The sequence below is a fragment of the Capricornis sumatraensis genome, chromosome 10 (assembly GCF_032405125.1).
Source record: "Capricornis sumatraensis isolate serow.1 chromosome 10, serow.2, whole genome shotgun sequence".
Lineage (NCBI taxonomy): Eukaryota > Metazoa > Chordata > Mammalia > Artiodactyla > Bovidae > Capricornis > Capricornis sumatraensis.
This window is the reverse complement of record NC_091078.1, coordinates 4,265,375-4,287,362: the sequence shown is the minus strand read 5'-3', so window position 1 is coordinate 4,287,362 and position 21,988 is coordinate 4,265,375. Positions and strand designations below refer to the sequence as shown.

The 21,988-nt window shown below is 40.9% G+C and overlaps 1 pseudogene; it reads right to left on the bottom strand.

The window, feature by feature from the left end:
- LOC138087289 (uncharacterized) overlaps nt 1–21,988 on the bottom strand; it is a 48,380-nt pseudogene that overhangs the window by 20,442 nt on the left and 5,950 nt on the right.

The window sequence follows — 21,988 nt, the reverse complement described above, 5'->3', positions numbered from 1 at the left end:
ATTGGATGAAATGGATTATTTCCTAGGAAAATAGAAATTACTGAAATGGTCAGAAGAAATGGAAAAGCTTGATAATCCAGTAGCTGATGGAGAAATAGAAAAAGTTGTCAAAAAGATACATCCTTAAAAGGGCCAGATGTTTTATAAAACTTTAAAGTAACTGATAATTCCTGTTATACATCATTTCCAGAGGAAAGAAAAAATGCAGGAAGATACTCTTTGAAACTAGCATTAACTCTCACAGCAAAAAGGATAGCACAAGAAAAGAAAGCAATAGGCCCTTCTCATCACCTAATTGTTAAGATCCCAAATAAAATACTAGCAAATCAAACCCAAAAGTATATTAAAGCTGTAGGATCAAACTGTCCCAGAGATTCAAGGGTGACTTCACCTTAGGAAATCTATTAGTATCATTGTTATTGTTCAGTTGCCACATTGTATCATTAACACTACATTAATAACCAGAGGAGGAAAGCAGTATAATCATCTTAATTGATGACGAAAAAACTATTAGATAAAGTTCAGTAAGCAGTTCTGATAGACTAGGTTTAGGAACAGAAAGAAACTTCCTTAACCTGATAAGAGATGAAATTAACTGAAGCGTACAGCAAATACAACTGGCAAGATATTTTCCATGAGAAAAAGAGCAATACGAAGAGCTCATTTTTTAAAAATTTATTTTTTCTATTGAAGGATAATTGCTTTACAGAATTTTGTTGTTTTTTCCGTGAAACCTCAACGTGAATCAGCTATGCTGCTGCTGCTGCTGCGTCCCCTCAGTCGTGTCCGACTCTGCGACCCCATAGACGGCAGCCCACCAGGCTCCTCCGTCCCTGGGATTCTCCAGGCAAGAACACTGGAGTGGGTTGCCATTTCCTTCTCCAATGCATGGAAGTGAAAAGTGAAAGTGAAGTTGCTCAGTCGTATCTGACTCTTTGTGACCCCATGGACTGCAGCCTACCAGGTTCCTCTGTCCATGGGATTTTCCAGGCAAGAGTACTGGAGTGGGGTTGAATCAGCCATAGGTATACATATATCCCCTCCCTTTTGAACCACCCTCCCATCTCCTGCCCCATCCCACCTGTCTAGATTGATACAGTGCCTCTATTTGAGTTTCCTGAGCCATACAGCAAATTCCCATTGGCTATCTATTTTACATATGGTAATGTAAATTTCCATGTTACTCTAAGAGCTCATTTTTAATGCTGCTGCTGCTGCTGCTGCTGCTGCTGCTACTGTTAAACATTTAACTGGAGATCTCTGCCTGAGGAGTTTTGTGTAAAAAAAAAGTATGGAAGCATACCTTGGAGATGTTGTGGGTTTGGTTTCAGACCACCTCAGTAAAGCATGTATCATAATCTTGTTGGCTGTTCAGTCACATATCTTAATAAAAGAAGTCAAACGAATTTTTGTTTTCTCAGTGCAGGTAAAAGCTATACTACACTGTAGTCTACTAATGGGAAATAGCACTGTCTAAAAAAGCCGACATCGGTGCCTTAAAGATACTTTATTGCTAAAAATTGTTGACTGACATCTGCAACTTCAGTTGAGTCAGTCTTTTTGCCAGTGGAGGGTCTCACCTTAATGTTGATGGCTGCTAACTAATCGGGGTGGTGATTGCTGAAGGTTGGGGTGTCTGTGGCAGTTTCTTAAGACAGCAGTGGTGTTTGTTGCCTTGTTTGACTTTTCCTTTCCTGAGCAGTTTCTGTGTAGCATGCAATACTGTTTGATAGCTATTTACCCACAGTAGAACTTCTTTCCAAGTTTGAGCCTATCTTCCTACACCTTACTGCTGCTTTATCAAATAAGCGTATGTAATATTCTAAATCTTTTGTTATTTCAACAGTTTTCACCACATCTTTACTAGGAGTATATTCCATCTCAAGAAACCACTTTCTTTGTTCATCCTTATTGGTTTTTATCGTGAGATTGCAGCATTCAGTCCCATCTTCAGGCTCCACTTCTGATTCCAGCTCTCTTGCTGTTTCCACCACATCTGCGGTTACTTCCTCCGTTGAAGTCTTCTGCCCTTCAAAGTCGTTCATGAGGGTTGGAATCAGCTTCTTCCAAACTCCTGTTAATGTTGATATTTTGACCTCCTCTCATAAATCATGACTGCTCTTCATGGCATCTAAGTGGTGTATATTTTCCAGAAGGTTTCCAGTTTACCCAGATTCATTGGTGAAATCACTGTGTATGGCAACTATAGCCTTACAAAATGTGTTTCTGGTTTTTTAAAAAAAATTATTTTTACCTTTGCTGGGTCTTCGTTGCTGCGAGGGCTTTTCCGTAGGTGTGGAGAGTGGGGTCCACACTAGTTGTTGCGAAGCTTCTCACTGCAGGGGCCTGTCGTTGAGGAGTACGGGTTCTGGAGTACAGGCTCCGTAGTTGTGACGCTTGGGCTTAACTGCTCTGAGGTGTGTGGGATCTTCCTGGACCAGGGGTTGAACTGGAGCCTCCCACATCGGCAGGTGGATTTTTCACCACTGAGCCACCAGAGAAGCCTCTGAAATGTATTTCTTAAGTAATAAGACTTGAAAGGTGAAATTACTCCTTGATCCATAGGCTGAGTAATGGATGTTTTGTTAGCAGGCGTGGAAACAGCATTAAACTCAGTGTACATTTCCAGCAGAGCTCTTGGGTAACCAGGTGCATTGTCAGTGAGCAATAGCATTTTTTTTTTTTTTACATTTTAATTTTTTAAATTGAAGCATGGTTGCCTTAGAGTGTTGTGCCTCCTCCTGCTGTACAGCAGAGTGACTCAGGTACACACATAGACACTGTTTGTTAAATAGTCTTCCATTATGTTTTATCACAGGATATTAAATACAGTTCCCTGCGCTATACAGTAGCCCTTGTTGTTTACCCATCCGGTGTATAACAGTTTAAATCTGCTAATCCCAGACTCCCAGTCCTTCCCCCCCGCCCCCCACCCTCTTCCCCCTTGGGAGCCACAGGTCTGTTTTCTCCGTCTTTTGAGTCTGTTTTGTAGATAGGTTCGTTTATGCCATATTTTAGATTTCATGTATAAGTGATAATCATCTAGTATTTGTCCTTCTCTTTCTCACTTACTTCACTTAATATGGTAATCTCTAGTTGCATCCCTATTGCTGCATATGGCATGATCCTGTTCTTTCTTCCTGGCTGAGTAATTCATTGTGTATGAATTACTGTTACATTGTGAAGTGACGTGAAGTCGCTCAGTCGTGTCCGACTCTTTGCGACCCTGTGGACTGTAGCCCACCAGGCTCCTCTGTCCGTGGGATTCTCCCGGCAAGAATCCTGGAGTTAGTTGCCATTTCCTTCTCCAGGGGATCTTCCCGGCTGAGGGATCGAACCCAGCTGTCCTGCATTGCATGCAGACGCTTTAACCTCTGAGCCACCAGGGAAGCACACTCAACATCACTAGTTATTAGAGAAATGCAGTTCAAAGCTACAATGAGGTACCACCTCACACCGGTCAGAATGGCCATCATCAAAAAGTCTACAAATAATAAATGCTGTAGAGGGTATGGAGAAAACGGGATCTTTCTGCACTGTTGGTGGGAATGTAAGTTGGTGCAGCCACTGTACAGGTAATTACATAACTACATCGTACTGTGTGATTATTCTTACATTGTATATAAGTATCACGTCTTTTCTATCCATCCATCTTTTGATGGACATTTAGGTTGCTTCCATGTTCTGGCTATTGTGAATAGTGCTGCCCTGAACATAGGGTTGCGTGTCATCTTTTTGGATTATAGTTTTGTCAAGGTATATACCCAGGAGTGGGATTGCTGGATCATATGGTGATTCTGTCTTCCGTTTTCTGAGGAACCTCCATTCTGTTTTCCATAGTGACTGCACCAACTTACATTCCCGCCAACAGTGTAGAAGGATTTCCCTTTTCTCCATACCCTCTACAGCATTTATTATTTGTAGACTTTTTGATGATGGCCGTTCTGACCGGTGTGAGGTGGTACTTCATTGTAGTTTTGAATTGCATTTCTCTAATAACTAGTGATGTTGAGTGTCATTTCACGTGCCTACTGACCGTCTATATGTCTTCTTTGGAAAATTGTCTATTGAAGTCTTCTGCCCATTTTTCGATTGGGTTTCTTGTTTTTTTTTTTGTTGTTGTTGTTGAGTTGTGTCAACTGTTTGTATGTTTCGGAGATTAAGCCGTAATATTTTGAAGGAATCTTTTCCTGAGCTGTTGGCTTCAGTGGCCTTGAAATGTCCAGAAGACCGTGTTGTAGACGGATGTACCGTCACCCAGGCTTTGCTGTTTCATGCAGGGAGCATGATGGAGTAGACGGGGCACAGTTCTGAAAGGCCCGAGGATTTTCGGGATGGTAAATGAGCACTGGCTTCAGTTTAAAGTCATCAGCTGCATTAGCCTCTAACGAGAGTCGGCCTGAGCTTTGAAGTCAGGCATGGACTTCTCTCTCTAGTTATGAAAGTCCTAGATGGCATCTTCTTCCAACAGAAGGCAGTTCTGGTACTTTCCTGGTGGTCCAGTGGTTAAGACTCTGCACTTGCAATGCAGGCTTCTTGCCTTAAACTTCATGAACCTGCTTTTGTTTTCAAACTGTTTTTTCTGTAACTTCCTCATCTCTCAGCCTGAAGAGATGTGAAGAGCGTTAGGACCTTGCACTGGATTAGGCTTTGGCTTAAGGGAGTGTTGTGACTGGTTTCATCTTCTGTTCAGACCACTAAAACTTTCTCCATGTTAACAATAAGGCTGTTTTTCTTTCTTAACATGTGTGTGTTCATTGGAGCAGCACTTTTAATTTCCTTCAAGGACTTTTCCTTTGCATTTCACGACTTGATTCTTGGTTTTGGTGCAAGAGGCCTAGTACTTTGGGCTTTTGACATGCCTCCCTCACTAAGCTTAATCGTTTCTAGCTTTTGATTTAAAGGGAGAGATGTGTGACTTTTCTTTCACTTGAACACTTAGAGCCCACTGTATGGCATTTAATTGTCTGATTTCAGTGCTGTCGTGTCTCAGGGAATAGGGAGGCCCAAGGAGACAGAGAGATGGGGGAGTGGCTGGTTGTGGAGTAGTGAGAACACTCACAACATTTATCAGGTAAGTTTGCTGTCTGTGTGGGCACGGTTCATGGTGCCCCAAAACTCTTAAAATTGTAACCACAGAGATCACAGATCACCGTAACAGATATAATAATAATAATGAAAAACTTTGTAATTTTGTGACACAGAGTCAACTCACAAAATGAGCAAAATATTGTTGGGAAAATGGCACCAATAAACTTTCTTGACACAGGGTTGTCGCAGATCTTTAATTTGAAGAAAACACAGTATCTGCAAAATGCAATAAAACGAAGATATGCCTGCAAGTATTTGAAAGGGGGAAGGTCAGAACTTGTGCTGTTTGCGTGTGCCCTTTGCAAAGCATATACTCTGCCTAGAAAAATCAAGAGAATCGATTGATGAAGTTGGAAAACTAATAAATGAGTTCAATAAGGTGGCTGTATACATTTTGAATGAAAAAAATCAGCTTCACTATATGCCAGCAATAGCAGTCAACTTGAAAGTGCTATCAGTGTTTGCTTTCTTTGATAAGAAGTGCCTGTTAGTCCTAGCCTGCTTGGCAGTTACCTGTTCCAGACATGCTTTGAATCACGAAGAGAGAGCTGCAGGAGATGAAGCTTTCAATTTCCTGCTTGCTTCAGTCCAAAAGGCAAATGTTTGAAGGGATAACATAGGCTGATTGTTTCATGACAGCCCCACATAGCTAAAACTATTCCCTGTGATGTCCGTCTCACCCTGCTTTAAAAAAAATGTTTCTGGACAACATTCCTTCCAGGAATGTATCACTGAGTTCCCTGGAGGCCTAGCTGGTGTCCTACAAGAATACCAAAGAAACTATAAAGAAAATAGAAAAGCAATTCCTCTAAAAACAAATGTTTCTTTTTCTTTTTTTAATATAATACATGTGTGTAGTAAACAATTCAAACTATATAGAAAAGTGAAATTTCTTTTTCTCTCTTGCTACTTTATGTATCTTAAAATTTTCTCTGCATTTACAAAAATACGTTTCCATTTCCATCAATATATGATACCACCTATGTTTCATACAGGTGGTATCATGCATTTTGTATTGCAGCTTGCCTTTTTCACAAAACATTTTCTGAATCTCTCTCGTTTTTAACCTCATGTTGACCTTTATTCTTTGTAAGACTCAGTGTAATCTCTTTGACAGAGCCTTTACTCTGCTTTTCAATCTCCGAAGCCTTTTCGGGGTGCCTCTTTTTCTGACCTTTCTGTTCACTTTCTGGCTCTCAAGACAGTCTATGTCCCCCTGTTTTTAAATGTGTAAAATAACATTTTAAATGTGTAAAATAAAATATACCAGATTACAGAGGAAACCCAATTATATTGAAATACTATTAAAGTAATTAAAAAATTTTAAGATATAGTAATATATATTTTCTTTTATTAACTCATTAAATGATGAGTTTTAATAACTGCCCTAATTTTAAAATAATAATGAACATAAATAATACTCTGAGTTATCTGCAAAAGTATATAATTTGATGAGCATATCTGATTCTTTTGGTTACAAAGTTGCAGGTACTGCTGCTACTATTGTGCGCTTTGCCTACTCATAATTATAAATAATTATGTTTAAATTTCAGTTAGGGGTTAGTAAAACTAAAGATGTAATTTTTTTCTCATCTAAGTTCATGGACCTCCTGAATTTTGTGAGTTATGGGCCTCTGATTAAGAACTCTTGCAAATGAAACTTGGTTCACACCAGAGGATACTGATTCTCCTGCAGACCACCTCTCCTTTGGTCCTGGAGATGAGTTATCCTCCTTGCCCCTCTTTGCTACTTCTGCACCGTTCTCCCTCTTGCCTTATTTGGGAGCAAACAAAAGAGATGGTTTTAAGTTGTCTCATCAGGTAACACCACCTACTACTACTGCTCCTGGCCATTTTCCATTGAACCATGGCTTCGGTTCAGTTCAGTCGCTCAGTCACGTCCAATTCTTTGCGACCACATGGACTACAGCATGCCGGGCCTCGCTGTCCGTCACCAACTCCCGGCGTTTACTCAGACTCATGTCCATTGAGTTGGTGATGCCATCCAGCCATTGCATCCTCCGTCGTCCCCTTCTCCCACCTTCAATCTTTCTGAGCATCAGGGTCTTTTCAGATGAGTCAGTTCTTTGCATCAGGTGGCCAAAGTATTGGAGTTTCAACTTCAGCATCAGTCCTTCCAATGAATATTCAGGACTGATCTCCTTTAGGATGAACTGGTTGGATCTCCTTGCGGTCCAAGGGACTCTCAAGAGTCCTCTCCAACACCACAGTTCAAAAGCATCAATTCTTTGGTGCTCAGCCTTTTTTTTTTTATAGTCCAACTCTCACATCCATACGTGACGACTGGAAACGCATAGCCTTGACTAGACGGGCTTTTGTTGGCATTACTCCCCCTTTACTCTGGGAAGATTTTATCTTGTTTCGCTGCCTCCAATACTACTTTATTCTGTTCTTGCTGATCTCAACAGCTAGATGGGTGATTCTGTGACTCCCTTCCTGGCCTCTTGGTTTACTGACCTCTTCCCGTGTCTTCCACTCCAGCCACCTGTGGTCATAACTCAGATCTGTTATTCAGTAATAATGTGCTTTTAATTATAGTAGCTGAAACCCTCCTCTGTAAGTTCAGCTTCAAGTACTGTACTCTCTGATGACCACTTCTCTCACCTTTCCAGTTCATGTCTTTTGGTATAAGCTATCCTTTTACCTTACTGGGGCCTACACCCCATTGACCCTTTCGGTTTTTTTATCATTTCTCACCACAGTCTCCTTATGTGCCATTCCATTTCCTTATTCATTTTAAATTCTGTGGTCAGTCATAATTGTTCAGTTGCAAATACTCAGCACCTTTGCCCTCGCTACATTTCTTAGTTGAGAAACTCTACTGCTAGGTACTTCCCTGGTGGTTCAGACGGTAAAGTGTCTGCCTACACTGCGGGAGACCCAGGTTCGATCCCTGGGTGGGGAAGATCCTCTGGAGAAGGAAATAGCAGCCCACCCCAGTACTCTTGCCTGGAAAATCCCATGGACAGAGGAGCCTGGTAGGCTACATACAGTCTGTGGGGTCACAAAGAGTCAGACACGACTGAGCGACTTCACTTCACTGTTAGATAAATCCAATTGTGCCCACTCTTAACTTTTTGTTATTGTTGTAAAAAAAAAAACATATTCAGTGTACAGTACAGTATTGTTAATTATATGTACATTGTTATACTAGAACTTTTTCATCTTGCTTGGCTAAAACTCTGCCCATTGAACAACAGTGTCCTATTTGCTCCTCACCCCAGCCCTGGCAACCACCATTCTACCTTCTTCTATGAGCTTGATTAGTTTAGATTCCATATGTCACTGAAATCACATAGTATTTGTCTTTTTGTGATTAACTTATTTAACTTAGCATAACTGTGGTATTGGAGAAGACTCTTGAGAGTCCTTTGGACTGCAAGGAAATCCAACCAGTCCATTCTAAACGAGATCAGTCCTGGGTGTTCTTTGGAAGGACTGATGGTGAAGCTGAAATTCCAGTACTTTGGCCACCTCATGCAAAGAACTGACTCATTGGAAAAGACCCTGATGCTGGGAGGGTTTGGGGGCAGAAGAAGGGGACGACAGAGGATGAGATGACTGGATGGCATCACCGACTCGATGGACATGAGTTTGAGTGAACTCCGGGAGTTGGTGATGGACAGGGAGGCCTGGTGTGCTGCGATTCATGGGGTTGCAAAGAGTCTGACACGACTGAGTGACCGAACTGAACTGAATGTCCTCATGGTTCATTCGTGTTTATAGCATATAACAGGATTTCCTTATTTTGAAAGGTTGTATAATATTCCATTGTGTTTATATGTCATATTTTCTTTATCCACTCATCCGTTGGTGGACATTTTGATTGCATCCACTTCTTGGCTGTTGTGGATAGTGCTGTAATGAACACGATTGTGCAAATATCTCTTCAAAGTCCTTTTTCCAATTCTTTTGAATATATACCCAGAAGTGGGATAACTGGGTCATAAAATAGTTCTGTGTTTAATTTTTTGAGAAGCTTCCACATTGTTTTCTATAGTGGTGCACAAATTTACATTCCCACCGACAGTCTAAGCAGGTTCCCTTTTCTCCACACCCTCTCTAGCATTTATTATTTATAGGCTTTTTGACGATAGCCATTTTGACTGGTGTGAGGTGATACCTCGTTGTGGTTTTGATTTGCATTTCTCTGGTGGTTAGCAATGTTGAGCATTTTTTGACCATCTGTATGTCTTCTTTGAAGAAATGTCTGTAATCTGGGTTTGATCCCTGGGTTGGGAAGATCCCCTGGAGAAGGGAACGGCTGCCCACTCCAGTATTCTGGCCTGGAGAATTCCACGGAGAGAGGAGCCTGGCGGGCTGCAGTCCACGGGGTCACAAAGAGTCAGGCACAACTGAGCCACTTTTCACTTCACTGCTTAGGTCTGCTGCCCATTCTTTAATTATTTTTATACCGAGTTCTGTGAGCCATTTGTATATTTTGGATGATAACCCCTTGTCGGTCACATCATTTACAAATATCTTCTCTCATTCCATAGGTCTTTGTATTTTGTTGGTGTTTTCCTTTGGTTTGCCAAAGCCCCTAAACTTGATCGGGTCCCATTTATCTATTTTTGCTTTTCTGTCTTTTGCCGTGGGAGGCTGATGTAAGAAAATGCGGCTACAGTTTATGGCCGAGAATGTTCTCCCTGGGTTCTCTTGTAGGGCTTCTCTGGCGTCCTTTCTTATGCTTGGGCTTCCTAGGTGGCGCTGGTGGTGAACAACCCGCCTGCCAATGCAGCAGGCATAACAGACGTGGGTTTGATCCCTAGGTTGAGAAGACCCCTGGAAGAGGGAATGGCAACCCGCTCCAGCACTCTTGCCTGGAAAATTCCATGGACGGAGGTGCCTGGCAGGCTACAGTCCATGGGGTCGCAAAGAATTGGACACAGCTGAAGTGACTTAGCATGCATGCATTCTTATATTTAGGTTTTCAAACCATTTTGAGTTTAGTTTTGTGTACATTGTGAGGGAGTGTTTTCATTTCACTGATTTACGTGTAGTTGTCCAGCTTAGCCCACACAGCTTGTTGAAGAGACCATCTTTTCTCCAGTGTATATTCTTGCATCCTTTGTTGTAGATTGATGAAAGATGTTGGTTTTATTTCTGGGCTCTCTGTTCTGTTCCATTGTTCTTTATGTCTTTTTTTGTGCCAGTGTCTTGCTGTTTTGATTATTGTAGCTTTGTAATATTGTCTGAAGTCTGGAAGGGTTACACTTCCAGCTTTGTTCTTTCTCAGGATAGTTTTGGCACTTCTGAGTCTTTTGTGGTTCCGTATAGTTTTAGGATTTTTTTGCTCTAGGTCTATGAAACATGTCATGTGTATTTTCATAAGGATTACATTGACTCTGTGGATTGCTTTGGATAGTTTGTATATTTTGACAGTGTTAACTCTTCCACTCTTAAGAGCATCGGATGTCTTTCCATCTCTTTAAATTATCTTCAGTTTCCTTTATCAGCATTCTGTAGTTTTCAGCATATAGATCTTTACCTCCTTGACTAAGAAGTTTATCCCTATGTGTTTATTTTTAAAATGATTTTAAATGACATTTTTTTCATTTTCTCTTTCTGATGTGTTATTGTTGGTGTAAGGATTTCCGTAGGCTCATCTTGTATCCTGCTGCTCTGCTGGCTTCCTCTTTCTAATGGTTTTTGCGTTGAGGCTGTCAGGTTCTATATATAGAATTTCAAGTCCTCTGCAAAGGGTGCCCGTTTTACCTCTTCCCTTCCAGTTTGGATCCCTTTAATTTATTTTTCTTGTGGGATTGCTGTGATGAGGACTACTGATACTGTGTTGAATAGAAGTGGTGAGAGTGAACATCCTTGTCTTGTTCCTGAATTTAGCTGGAAGGCTTTCAGCTTTTCACCTGTGAATGTTATGTAGGCTGTGGGTTTGTTGTAAATGGGTTTTATGATGTTGAGACATGTTCCATCTGTGCCCTCTTTGGTGAGAATGTCTGTCATGAGTGGGTGTTGAATTTTGTCACATGTTTTTCTGCACCTGTTGGGATGACCATGTGGTTCTTGCCTTCCCTTTTGTTGGTCTGTTGTGTCATAGTAGTTGATTTATGTGCGTTGAACCATCCTTATGACTCGGAATGAACAGAGCCTGATAATGGTGTATGATCCTTTTTATGCATTGCTGGGTTTGGTTTGTTAATATTTAGCTGAGGATTTTTGTACCTACATTCATCAAAGATACTGGCCTGTAGTTTTTTTTTTCCTGGTAGTGTCTTTGTGTGGTTTTGGTATCAGTGATGGTGGCTTCATAAAATGAATTTGTGAGGGTTCCCTCCTCGTGAGTTTTTTGGTATAGTATGAGAAAGATAGGTGTAAGTTCTTTGTACATTTAGTCAAATCCCCCAGTAAGGCCATTCTGAATGTTTGTTTGAAGGAAGATTTTTTAAAAAAATTTTATTTATTAATTTTTATTACAGATTCTGTTTCACTTCTAGTGATTGGTCTGTTCCAATAATCTGTTTCATCTTGGTTCAGTTTTGGCAGGCTGTATGTTTCTAGAAATGTGTCCATTTTCTTCTAGGTTGTCCGATTTATTGGCGAATAACTGTTCATAATATTCTCTTAAACGGTTTTTTGTGTTTCTGTGTTATATCTTTGTATTGGTTGCTACTTTTCCGCTTTCATTTCTTATTGCATATATTTGGGTGTTTTCCCTTTTCTCCTTCTGAGGTGGGCCAGAAGTTTGTGTTTTTGTTGCCCGTGCTTTTGATGGCATATTCAAGAAATCATTGTTTATTACAATGTCATGAAGTCTTTCCCCTATATTTTCTTCTAGAATTTTATAGTTTCTCATCTTATGTTTGACTCTTTCATCCATTTTGAGCTAGTTTTTGTGTGTGATGTAGATGAGGGTGGTCCTTCATTCTGTTGCATGTGGGCATGCACTTTTCCTAGCAGTGTTTGTTAGGAGACTGTCCTTTCTCATTGTGCAGTGTTGGCATCCTTGTTGAAGATTATCTAACTGTACATGCAAGGGTTTTTTCCTGGGATATCAGTTCTGTTCCATTGATCTGTATATTTGTCTTTACATTTGATCTGCGTATATAACAGCACCATAGTTTTTTATTATGATAGCTTTGTAATATGCTTTTAAATCTGGAAGTTAGAGGCCTCTAGCTTTGTTCTTGGAGAAGGCAATGGCACCCCACTCCAGTACTCTTGCCTGGAAAATCCCATGGACGGAGTAGCCTGGTAGGCTGCAGTCCATGGGGTCACGGAGAGTTGGCACGACTGAGCGACTTCACTTTCACTTTTCCCTTTCATGCATTGGAGAAGGAAGTGGCAACCTACTCCAGTGTTCTTGCCTGGAGAATCCCAGGGACGGGGGAGCCTGGTGGGCTGCTGTCTATGGGGTCGCACAGAGTTGGACACGACTGAAGTGACTTAGCAGCTTTGTTCTTCTTTCTCAAGATTATTTTGGCTATTTGGGGTCCTTGAGATTCTGTAGAATTTTAAGATGACTTTTCCTATACATGCAAAAAGTGCATTAGGATTTTCATAAGGATTGAATTGAATCTGTGGACATTTTGGACAGTGTGGACCTTTTAACAGTGTTTATAAGTCTGTGGGCTTCCCTAGTAGCTCAGACAAGAATCTGCCTGCAATGTAGGATACCTGTGTTCAATCCCTGGGTTGGGAAGATCCCCTGGAGAAGGAAATGGCAACTCACTCCAGTATTCTTGCCTGGAGAATTCCATGGACAAAGGCGCCTGGAGAGCCACAGTTCATGGGGTTGCAAGAGTCGGACACAACTGAGGGACTAACGCACAGTGCGTCTGGGATTCTGCACTCGTGGTTCTGTTCTGAGGATTATGTAGCTCTCCAGTACATGTTCATTAAGAGAAGATCATGTGTGAGTGGGCCTGTGCAGTCAGACCCACACTACTCGAGAGTCAGCTCTGTGACCTTTATTATGTTGAAATGATTTCCTTCCATTGCTAGCTTGAGTGTTTTTATCATGAAAGATTGTTGAATTCTGTCAAATGCTTTTTCTGCGGCTGTTGAGATAATCATGTGATTTTTTTTTTCTAAGTTGTGTTAATGAGGTGTATCACATTTATTGATTTTCTTATGTTGAGTAATCCCTGCATTACAGGGATAAATTCCACTTGGTCATGGTGTATTATACTTTTAACTGTGCGGTTAAATTCTGTTTTCTAGTATTTGGTTGACATTTTTACATCTGTATTCATTAGTGATATAGGTATGTAGTTTTATTTTTTAGTACTGTTTTTCTCCCTTAAGTTCAGTCGCTTAGTTGTGTCCGACTCTTTGTGACTCCATGAATCGCAGCACGCCAGGCCTCCCCGTCCATCACCAACTCCCAGAGTCCACCCAAACCCACATCCAACAAGTCAGTGATGCCATCCAACCATCTCATCCTCTGTCATCCTCTTCTCCTCCTGCCCTTAATCTTTCCCAGCATCAGGGTCTTTTCCAGTGAGTCAGCTCTTTGCATCAGGTGGCCAAAGTATTGGAGTTTCAGCTTCAACATCAGTCCTTCCAATGAACACCCAGGACTGATCTCCTTTAGGATGGACTGATTGGATCTCCTTGCAGTCCAAGGGACTCTCAAGAGTCTTCTCCAACACCACAGTTCAGAAGAATCAACTCTTCAGCTCTCAGCTTTCTTTATAGTCCAACTCTCACATCCATACATGACCACTGGAAAAACCATAGCCTTGACTAGACGGACCTTTGTTGGCAAAGTAACGTCTCTGCTTATAATATGCTATCTAGGTTGGTCATAACTTTTCTTCCAAGGAGTAAGCGTCTTTTAATTTCATGGCTGCAGTTACCATCTGCAGTGATTTTGGAGCCCCCAAAATAAAGTCAGCCACTGTTTCCACTGTTTCCCCATCTATCTGCCATGAAGTGATGGGACCGGATGCCATGGTCTTCAGTCCTGTCAAAATTTGTTTCTTGTTTGGGTGCCCTGATTGTGCATTTGCACTTTTGCAGCTGAAAGTGGCTGGAGAATTAATTTTACTGTTGGTGTTACTTCCAGCACTTAGTGATCATTGAGGTGAGATGAGCCCTTAATGTTGCTGAGCACTAGTTCTTCATCCATTTACTTCCCTCACCTTGTCTGACCTAGGTGATCATTTAAACTTCTCCTGAAACCTACACCACCACCTTCCACATTCTTTACTCTCATTATTCAGCTTTGTTTTCTGTCTCACTGAGGAAGTAGATGCCATTCAGACAAACGTCCATAAAGTTCCTGCTGCTGCTTGTGTCCGTCTCTTTCCGTCAGTGCTCCGTGTGTTCCGACTTCTGTCTTACGTGATAACTTACTACGCTTCTGGGAACGGCCACAACCACCACTCTGCTCTAATTCCATCCCTCCTCTCTCACATGATGCAAGATCATTCTCATCAGCATACCACCATACTCTTTCTTCTTTGATCTTAAACAACAAGAATGTGGGGTTTCTTGACATCACTTTCCCCTTTAGCTTTTCTCCATTCCCTTCTCCCTTTTTTTTTTTTTTGAAAAGAAGTGTCTGTACTTTGCTTCCAGTTTTTTTCATCCCGATATCCTAGGTGTCCACCTGCTCTGATTAGGCTTTCCTTCCTGGCACCCTGCCTAAGTTGCTCTTGCGGAGGTTAGCCATGAGTTTTGCTTTCTCACCCTTGAATTATGGGACCTGTTGACAGCGTTTGACGCTGGTGGTCTTGGTCTCCCCTCCTGGGAGCACTTTCTTTAATAGGCTTTTAAGCCTGCTTACTCTTCTTCGGTTTCCATCTCAGTCATTTTCTCAGGGACTGCCTCCCGGGCTCAGTCCTTACACTTCTTTTTGGGCCATACTCATTCCTTTTTGGAGCTTATCTGACCTCAGAGCTTTGAAACCATCTCTGTATTGATGGTGCTCCACTTTGAATTTCCAACATGAACCCCTGCTCGGAAATGCACATTTATACTTTTCTTGGATGTCTAATAGGCAAATGTAATGAGAAACATAAATTTTCCTGAAAGGAATTTATTTCTCTCCCTTAATAATTTAACATGTCTGTCTTAGATTGCCTCCCCTTGTCTGAGAGTAATATTATAAAACAAAAGCAGAACTGTTTTCCTCTACATACAATAACTTACTAGCTGCAGTTCATTTTCATTCTAAGGAATGATGAAGGGCTCAAATCTCTTTTTAAAGTCAGACGGTTGATTAGTTTCTCAGCATCCTTTATTAAATAATCAGTTTTTATTTGATTGAAATGTCATCTTTATTGCTCCGAGGACGATATCAGGTTTAAAAATTATAAATTACCATCCGATATTTACATTATAGATTTTATGCTCTTGAAAATATGTGTTAGCTCAAATCAAGAGTACAACAATGTCAAGCAGAATAACTGGTACTGGGTTAAAAAAACAGAATAATTAAGCAAATTGAACAAGATTACAGAAATAGAATCACATTTTAAATGTAGTATTTAATAGTCCAGGAACAACACAACAGTAGAGAAAACACTGATTAATTTTTGGGTACGTACAATTTAATTTGAAAGATAATTCACTTTTACACAATAAAAACCAATAAAATAAATTAAAAGTGGAAGGCAACAGTTAGTATAGAAACGAAGAGAAACTTTTAATCCACAATAAAGAAAATACAGATTTGCTGGTTAAGTGCTTACTGAAAGGCAGTGAACTGTTGGTTTACATGGGCAGAAATACTTAGCAGGTCATCACATACAAAAATGCTGTGTATATATCATCCCAATTAAAGGCACAAGAAATGCAGTAGCGCCAGGGTTACATACACTGTGCGTCTTTTAAGCTGGCAGTTATGTGACGAGAGGAAATAGCACGTCTGTTTTGCCAGTGTCAGAAAGTAGATCAGTCTCGGGGGAAAATGATTTTATTCCACGACTTCCCTGGTGGCTCAGACGGTAAAGCATCTGTCTGCAATGCAGGAGACCTGGGTTCCTTCCCTGGGTCGGGAAGATCCGCTGAAGAAGGAAGTGGCAATCCACTCCAGTACTATTGCCTGGAAAATCCCATGGACAGAGGAGCCTGGTAGGCTACAGTCCATGGGGTCGCAAAGAGTCGGACAGGACTGAGCGACTTCACTTTCCTAGTGGTATACCGTGGATCTAAGGGTTTGACCCTTAAAATTTCTATTTAGTGATGGCATTCTATATCCATGGTCTAGGTGGAGTTTGTTTTGAGGGAACCTGGGCATAAGATGAGTAGACAAGTGGGGTCCTGCAGAGTTTCTTAGTGCTTTCTTGTTTATGAAATAAAACTTGAATTCTGCCCCATTAATGCATATTGAGCCAGATATGTTTCATGTAAAATGGGGAATGTGAACTTTTCTGTTTGGCTGAATGTGTGAAACGCCTATAGGCCTCCTCATAGCACTGCCTTCATCCTGAGTCCCATCTCATTTTATTACTCACACCGTTAAAATATAAAAGCTGTTCACAAACTATATGTTTCCCCCTGAAGCTTAGGAGACAGTAGTACAGAGCAGTATTTAAACATTGATCTTGGGCCTAGGGTGGTTCCAGAAACTCCTACAGGTACTCACACACATGGATAATTTCAAGTGAATTAATTTCCAGACCCTAAACTTCCACACATGCGCTTTCCTAAAGTTGACCTTCCTGTGAATTGGTCTTTCAAGCAGTTTCTTCTTTCCTACGTTGCTTTCTACCATTCCCCTTTTCCATTTTGCAAAAGAATGGCTTAACTCTTGTCCTGTTCTTGCTTTCTTACCCTGATGCATTTGCTCTGTGGTGTAAATACCTCAGGGAATAAGGCAGTTCCAAGACAGCAGAACTGTGGTGCTGAGACAAATGAATATCCAACCGCAGAAAAAGGAAGTTGGGCCTGTAGGTACCTCGTGTTATTTAGTTGTGTCTGACTGCCACCCCATAAACTGCAGCATGCAGGCTTCCCTGTCCTTCACTACCTACTGGAGTCTGCTCAAAACTCAGGTTTGTTGAGTTGGTGATACTCTCTAACCATCACATCCTCTGTTGCCCCCTTCTCCTCTTACCTTCAGTCTTTCCCAGCGTCAGTGTCTGTTCCAGTGAGTCGGCTCTTGGTGTCAGGTAGCCGAGATATTGGAGCTTCAGCTTTACCATCAGTCCTTCCAATGAATCTTCAGGGTTGATTTCCTTCAGAATTGACTGGTTTCGTCTTCTTGCAGTCCAGAGGACCCTCAAGAGTCTTCTCCAGCACCACAATTAGAAAGTATCAGTTCTTTGGCACTCAGCCTGTTATGCCCAAGTCGCGAAATCTCCCAATGACCACCAGGGAGCCGATATCCGATGCAAAAGCAAGAGAGTTTTTATTACCAAGCTCGAGCTGGGGCTCCCACCGATACCGACGCAGCAGCTATAGGGAGGAGCCCTGAGCTCTGGGTTACATTGCTTATATAGGGTATTATCGCGCGAAAAATTCAAAAAAACGGGAGTCTCCGGGTCTGATTGGTCACCTTCTGGTGAAGGGTTAGGTGTTGAGTTCTGATTGGTTCTCCTTTCCCAGGCTTGACTTGAATTTCCGGGGCTGGCCAAGGGTTCTGATTGGTTCGCAGGTGGTGGGGTGAGGTCAGGGGATTTCCAAAGGCTCTTTTCCTGGAACCTAACAAAATGGAGTAGCTTTGATTCTTCATCCCCCCTTCTCTAGGATCCAGGACAGACCCAATCATGGGTCTGAGGTCAGCTCTATATTGTCTCCTGCTAAGGGGACCGTTGGCAGGGCCGCATATTGGGATCTGAGTACCATGAGCTGCACTGTGTTGATGCAGTTTTTAACGAAGGCCACTAGTTAGTTTACTAAGCATGGCCTGAGGGTGAGTAGCAGTAACAAGATAATCAGGGGCCCCACCAAGGAGGATATGAGAGTTGTGAACCAGGGGAATGAGTTGAACCAGGATTCAAACCAATTTTGAGACATTTCTCTCTTTTTTTTTTTGACTCAGCCCTTTTCTTATCTTGGCCAGGGACTCCCTGACTACCCCTGAGTGATTCACATAAAAACAACGTTCTTCCCCTAACGGAGCACATAGGCCCCCTGAGAGACTTCATACTCAAGATACTTTTTGGGAATTGGGGCGGAGGTCTCTTTCTTCTCTAACTTCTTCCTGCTGTGCATGGGCGTAGGCCTGCCTAATAGAGCAGAAGTCTCTCTCTACCTGATCTAAGTTGGGGTTTTCCCCATCTGAAACCAGCTTCTACCCTTGTAGTAACAGCAATTTAGTTGGCCCCTCTCAGAGATGAAATAGACTAAGGGCCAAACAGGAGACCTACCAGGATGGTCATCTCTGGTCCCCGGAAACAGAAGGCAACATTTGGGGTGAGGGTTGCAGGCTTTGTGACCCCTTCTGATTGGCTGGTGGTGAGGCAACAGAGCTGTGCCCCAAGAATCTTGTGTTCAGTCTGAAGTCACCATCTTCCACCTGAACGGGGGCTCAAAGACATTGTTATGCATATTTCTTTGAGTAGGAACCAGGACTGTGTCTGGAGGCTGCACCAGCCTTTGATTGTTTCTGTTTTTGTAGACCCTCCCTTCCCTGCTTAGCAATTGTTTGAAGCCGTGCTTTGGAATTCAGGGAAGGCCAAGGAGGCTGAACAAAGTCTAAATCCTACAGATAAGAAATAGAGAACACAGAACAGATCTGCACTCCAGAGCCCCAGAGTCCCGCTCAGTTTTAATTTTAGGGAACTAGGCAACTGTGACTGTGATAACTTCCTGTCAAAATGGGGCATAGGACTGCCCCAGCTTGGAGTATAGACACTGAATTGGAAGTATTTCTGAGTTCCAAGTTTTAGATCTGAGTCTTGTATGATTAAAATCTTAATCTCATTTCTTTTTAGAAGAATAGGTCTGAAACCCAGTCTGGACCTGGCACTTCAGGGAGACTTGTAGCCATGTAACCAGTTGCCTAGTTTTATAAAAAGTCAGGTTAGTAGCTTCCAGCAGACATTGTTTTGAAAATGGTGGCATCCAAGCCTGGCACGACTCAGAAAACTCAAGGGTTTAGCAACACAAGGTCTAATCTGAAAGTACACTCATAGCATCACCTAGTTATTTCCCAGGATTATCTGAACCATAGCTATTCTATTTTGACTTTTAATTGTAAACTTTTCCGTAATAGCCAAAGCAGATTTCACTGTTAATGACGTCAGTTTCTCTAGGTATGAGAAGATGCAAGAATTGGGACTCATAAAATCTTTTCCTGAAAAGATCTAACTATCTGAAGGCCTGTTCTGCCAGTTTTTCCCAGAGCACAGAGTGCCTCATTCTTGATTTTCACCCTGAACTCCTTTTTCAGGGGCATTGAAAGTCAGCAGTTGCAGCGGCCATGGTTTAATCTTTGTAGATGCAGATGGCGAGTGTCAGTCTTCAGTTGGCAGAGCCCCCTTTTGTGCTCATAAACTTGATCATGATTATGAGGGGGGGCAGTTCATGACCATTTTATCCCATGGTGCTGAGAGTGTCCATTCTCAGCTAAACAGGCCACTCAATGTGCTGTTACTGGACTAGGCCATAAAACAGTATCTAAAATTCTCTGGACCACCTGTCTTACTAGCTTTTTGGTCCAGGAGAATATTCCCTCTTGTTGCTTCTTGCCATATCTAGAGTTACACTGTTACCATCATTGATCTCACACGGGACTATATATTACTCTATTAGAGGCCTCACACACATACAGTGTAAGAAACAGCAATTTTGTGAAACAGGTGAAATACAAATAACCTAGCAGTATTAGTAAAGTCACAAGTAAGACTTACGTTAAGAACTTCCATTAGACGTAGCCCAGTATATCTTCAGGTTATCTGACTTAGTCTGCCCTGTAGAATCTTTATCTTCCAGGGAAATTATATATTGGCACCATCTATAAGGAACATAGCCCAGTTTTCTAGTGTCACTAGACTGATTATCTTTAGTTTGATTTAATTTTTTAAAGTAAATTTTTTCAGGGCCAACCAGTTAGTCTAGTAATAGAGAAATTTACCAAGGTAACCCAGAACTAGACACAGGTTATTGGGCACAAACCCAACAATTGGATTGATTTTGAAACTAGCATAGGATCAGGTCTATGATAGAAAAGCATTTGACTTATATGCAAAGGTCTAAGAAGTCAAGAAAACATAAATGATCATAGGAATCAGGTCCCGCATCTTGGGGAAGCTGTCTACCTCTGATGTCGTCGTCTTCTCATCCTGGTGTAGTGTAGTTTCTCCTGATAAAAAAAGTCCTTCCATCCATGTTGGAGACGACTGTCCCTTAAATTATGTCTTTTTCCAGTCCTGGTTGCAGGTCATGAGGCATCTGATCTTCATCCAAAGATAGCTTACTGAGATAAGCTTCAGAAACAAACTTAGGGTGTTCTTCAAGAATTTAATTAAATTTTACATTAACATTACATAACAGTAAAGAACTATCTAAGAGATGAGTCTTACTAGATGCAGACCTCCATTAACAAACTGGTATTTAACATTTTGAAATATCTTTTTTTTCCTTAAAGTTACCCATATTTTTATTAAATATAACCAAATTAAGGCTAGTTTGTTTGCAAAATAGGTCTGTTCTCACTAATTTTGGTCTGATGATTTCTATAACCATAATCGATTATAGGCTTTTTATTTTGCTGAAATATTTATAGAGTCTCAGATTGAACTTTTAAAATAAAACAGGGCTGGGAAACTCACACCAAAGGCTTATCACAGATTTTGCATAACAAATCTAGGTGAATTTTTCCCTTTTAAGGTCTCAAAAATTTCTTGAGATTTTTGTATCCATTAGAAAACCTTCCTAACTCATTTGATAAACTTACTGGAAAGCTAAGAACTTCTAATTTTTGGAGGAGTCAGATAGAAAATATAATTGTTTTGTTTATAACGTTTAATTTTACCAAAGTATTGTCATAATTAGTTTGAGAGGAAGATTTCCGCTACTCCCTGAAAACATAAGATTCAACCCCATAATTTTTTCAGATAGAAACCATAAAAGTTATAAGCATATTCACTGGTTCATTTAGTCCTTTTGCTAACTTTTGTGAAGTCATCAGGTTTTTTATTAAAATACCAGGACATATCAGAATGTTAAAAACTCCATATAATTTTTAGGATATCTGTATTAGTAACTTTACCCTACATTATAATATGAGCAGATTTAGTACTCATTTGATAATCTTTTTTTAATGTAATTTAACCAACCAAATAAACACTGTTTAATATCTCTTTGGGATGCTTCAGGGGCCCTCTGAAGCACCCCAAAGTTAGCTAGAAGCCAAAAGTGCTTCATAGAATGATTTAGGAAGTTTTGTCAACAAATATCAGAAGGGTTTTGAGCACTCAGTCAGATGGGACTATAGGTCACTGTGAAACAATAGCTATTCACTCAGCCAAAGTAACAATATGGGATTTCAGAAGCAAATACAGAACAGACCATTTAAGAAGCAAATGAACTTAAATCTATTGTCAAATGCAGTTCAACATCTGAAGAAAGTGTGTCCTTTTAACAGAGAGAAAAGCCAAATTTAAGTTTTTGCACCAGCTTATTTTTAGTCATTAACAGTCCCAAATTTTTTAGCTTCTTTGTAAGAGGAAACTAATGTTTAGTAATAAATGTTTCAAAATTTTACTCTATTTGGAAATGAGCTGGCGAGTCAGTGAACTTCCATCACTTAGTTTAGCACAACCCAATTCAAGTTACCCCAGTTTGGACAGACTATTTCAGACAGACATTCCTAAAGCATAATTATTCTTAATAGAGTTTATCTAAATGGTCATATCTCATTTACATTTTTTAGAAGTTTTTCTTACTTGAGGTAATTTTCTTGTTGACAAACTTGTAACAGATATAAAAATATTTTACTTAACGTTAAGTACTCTAAGAC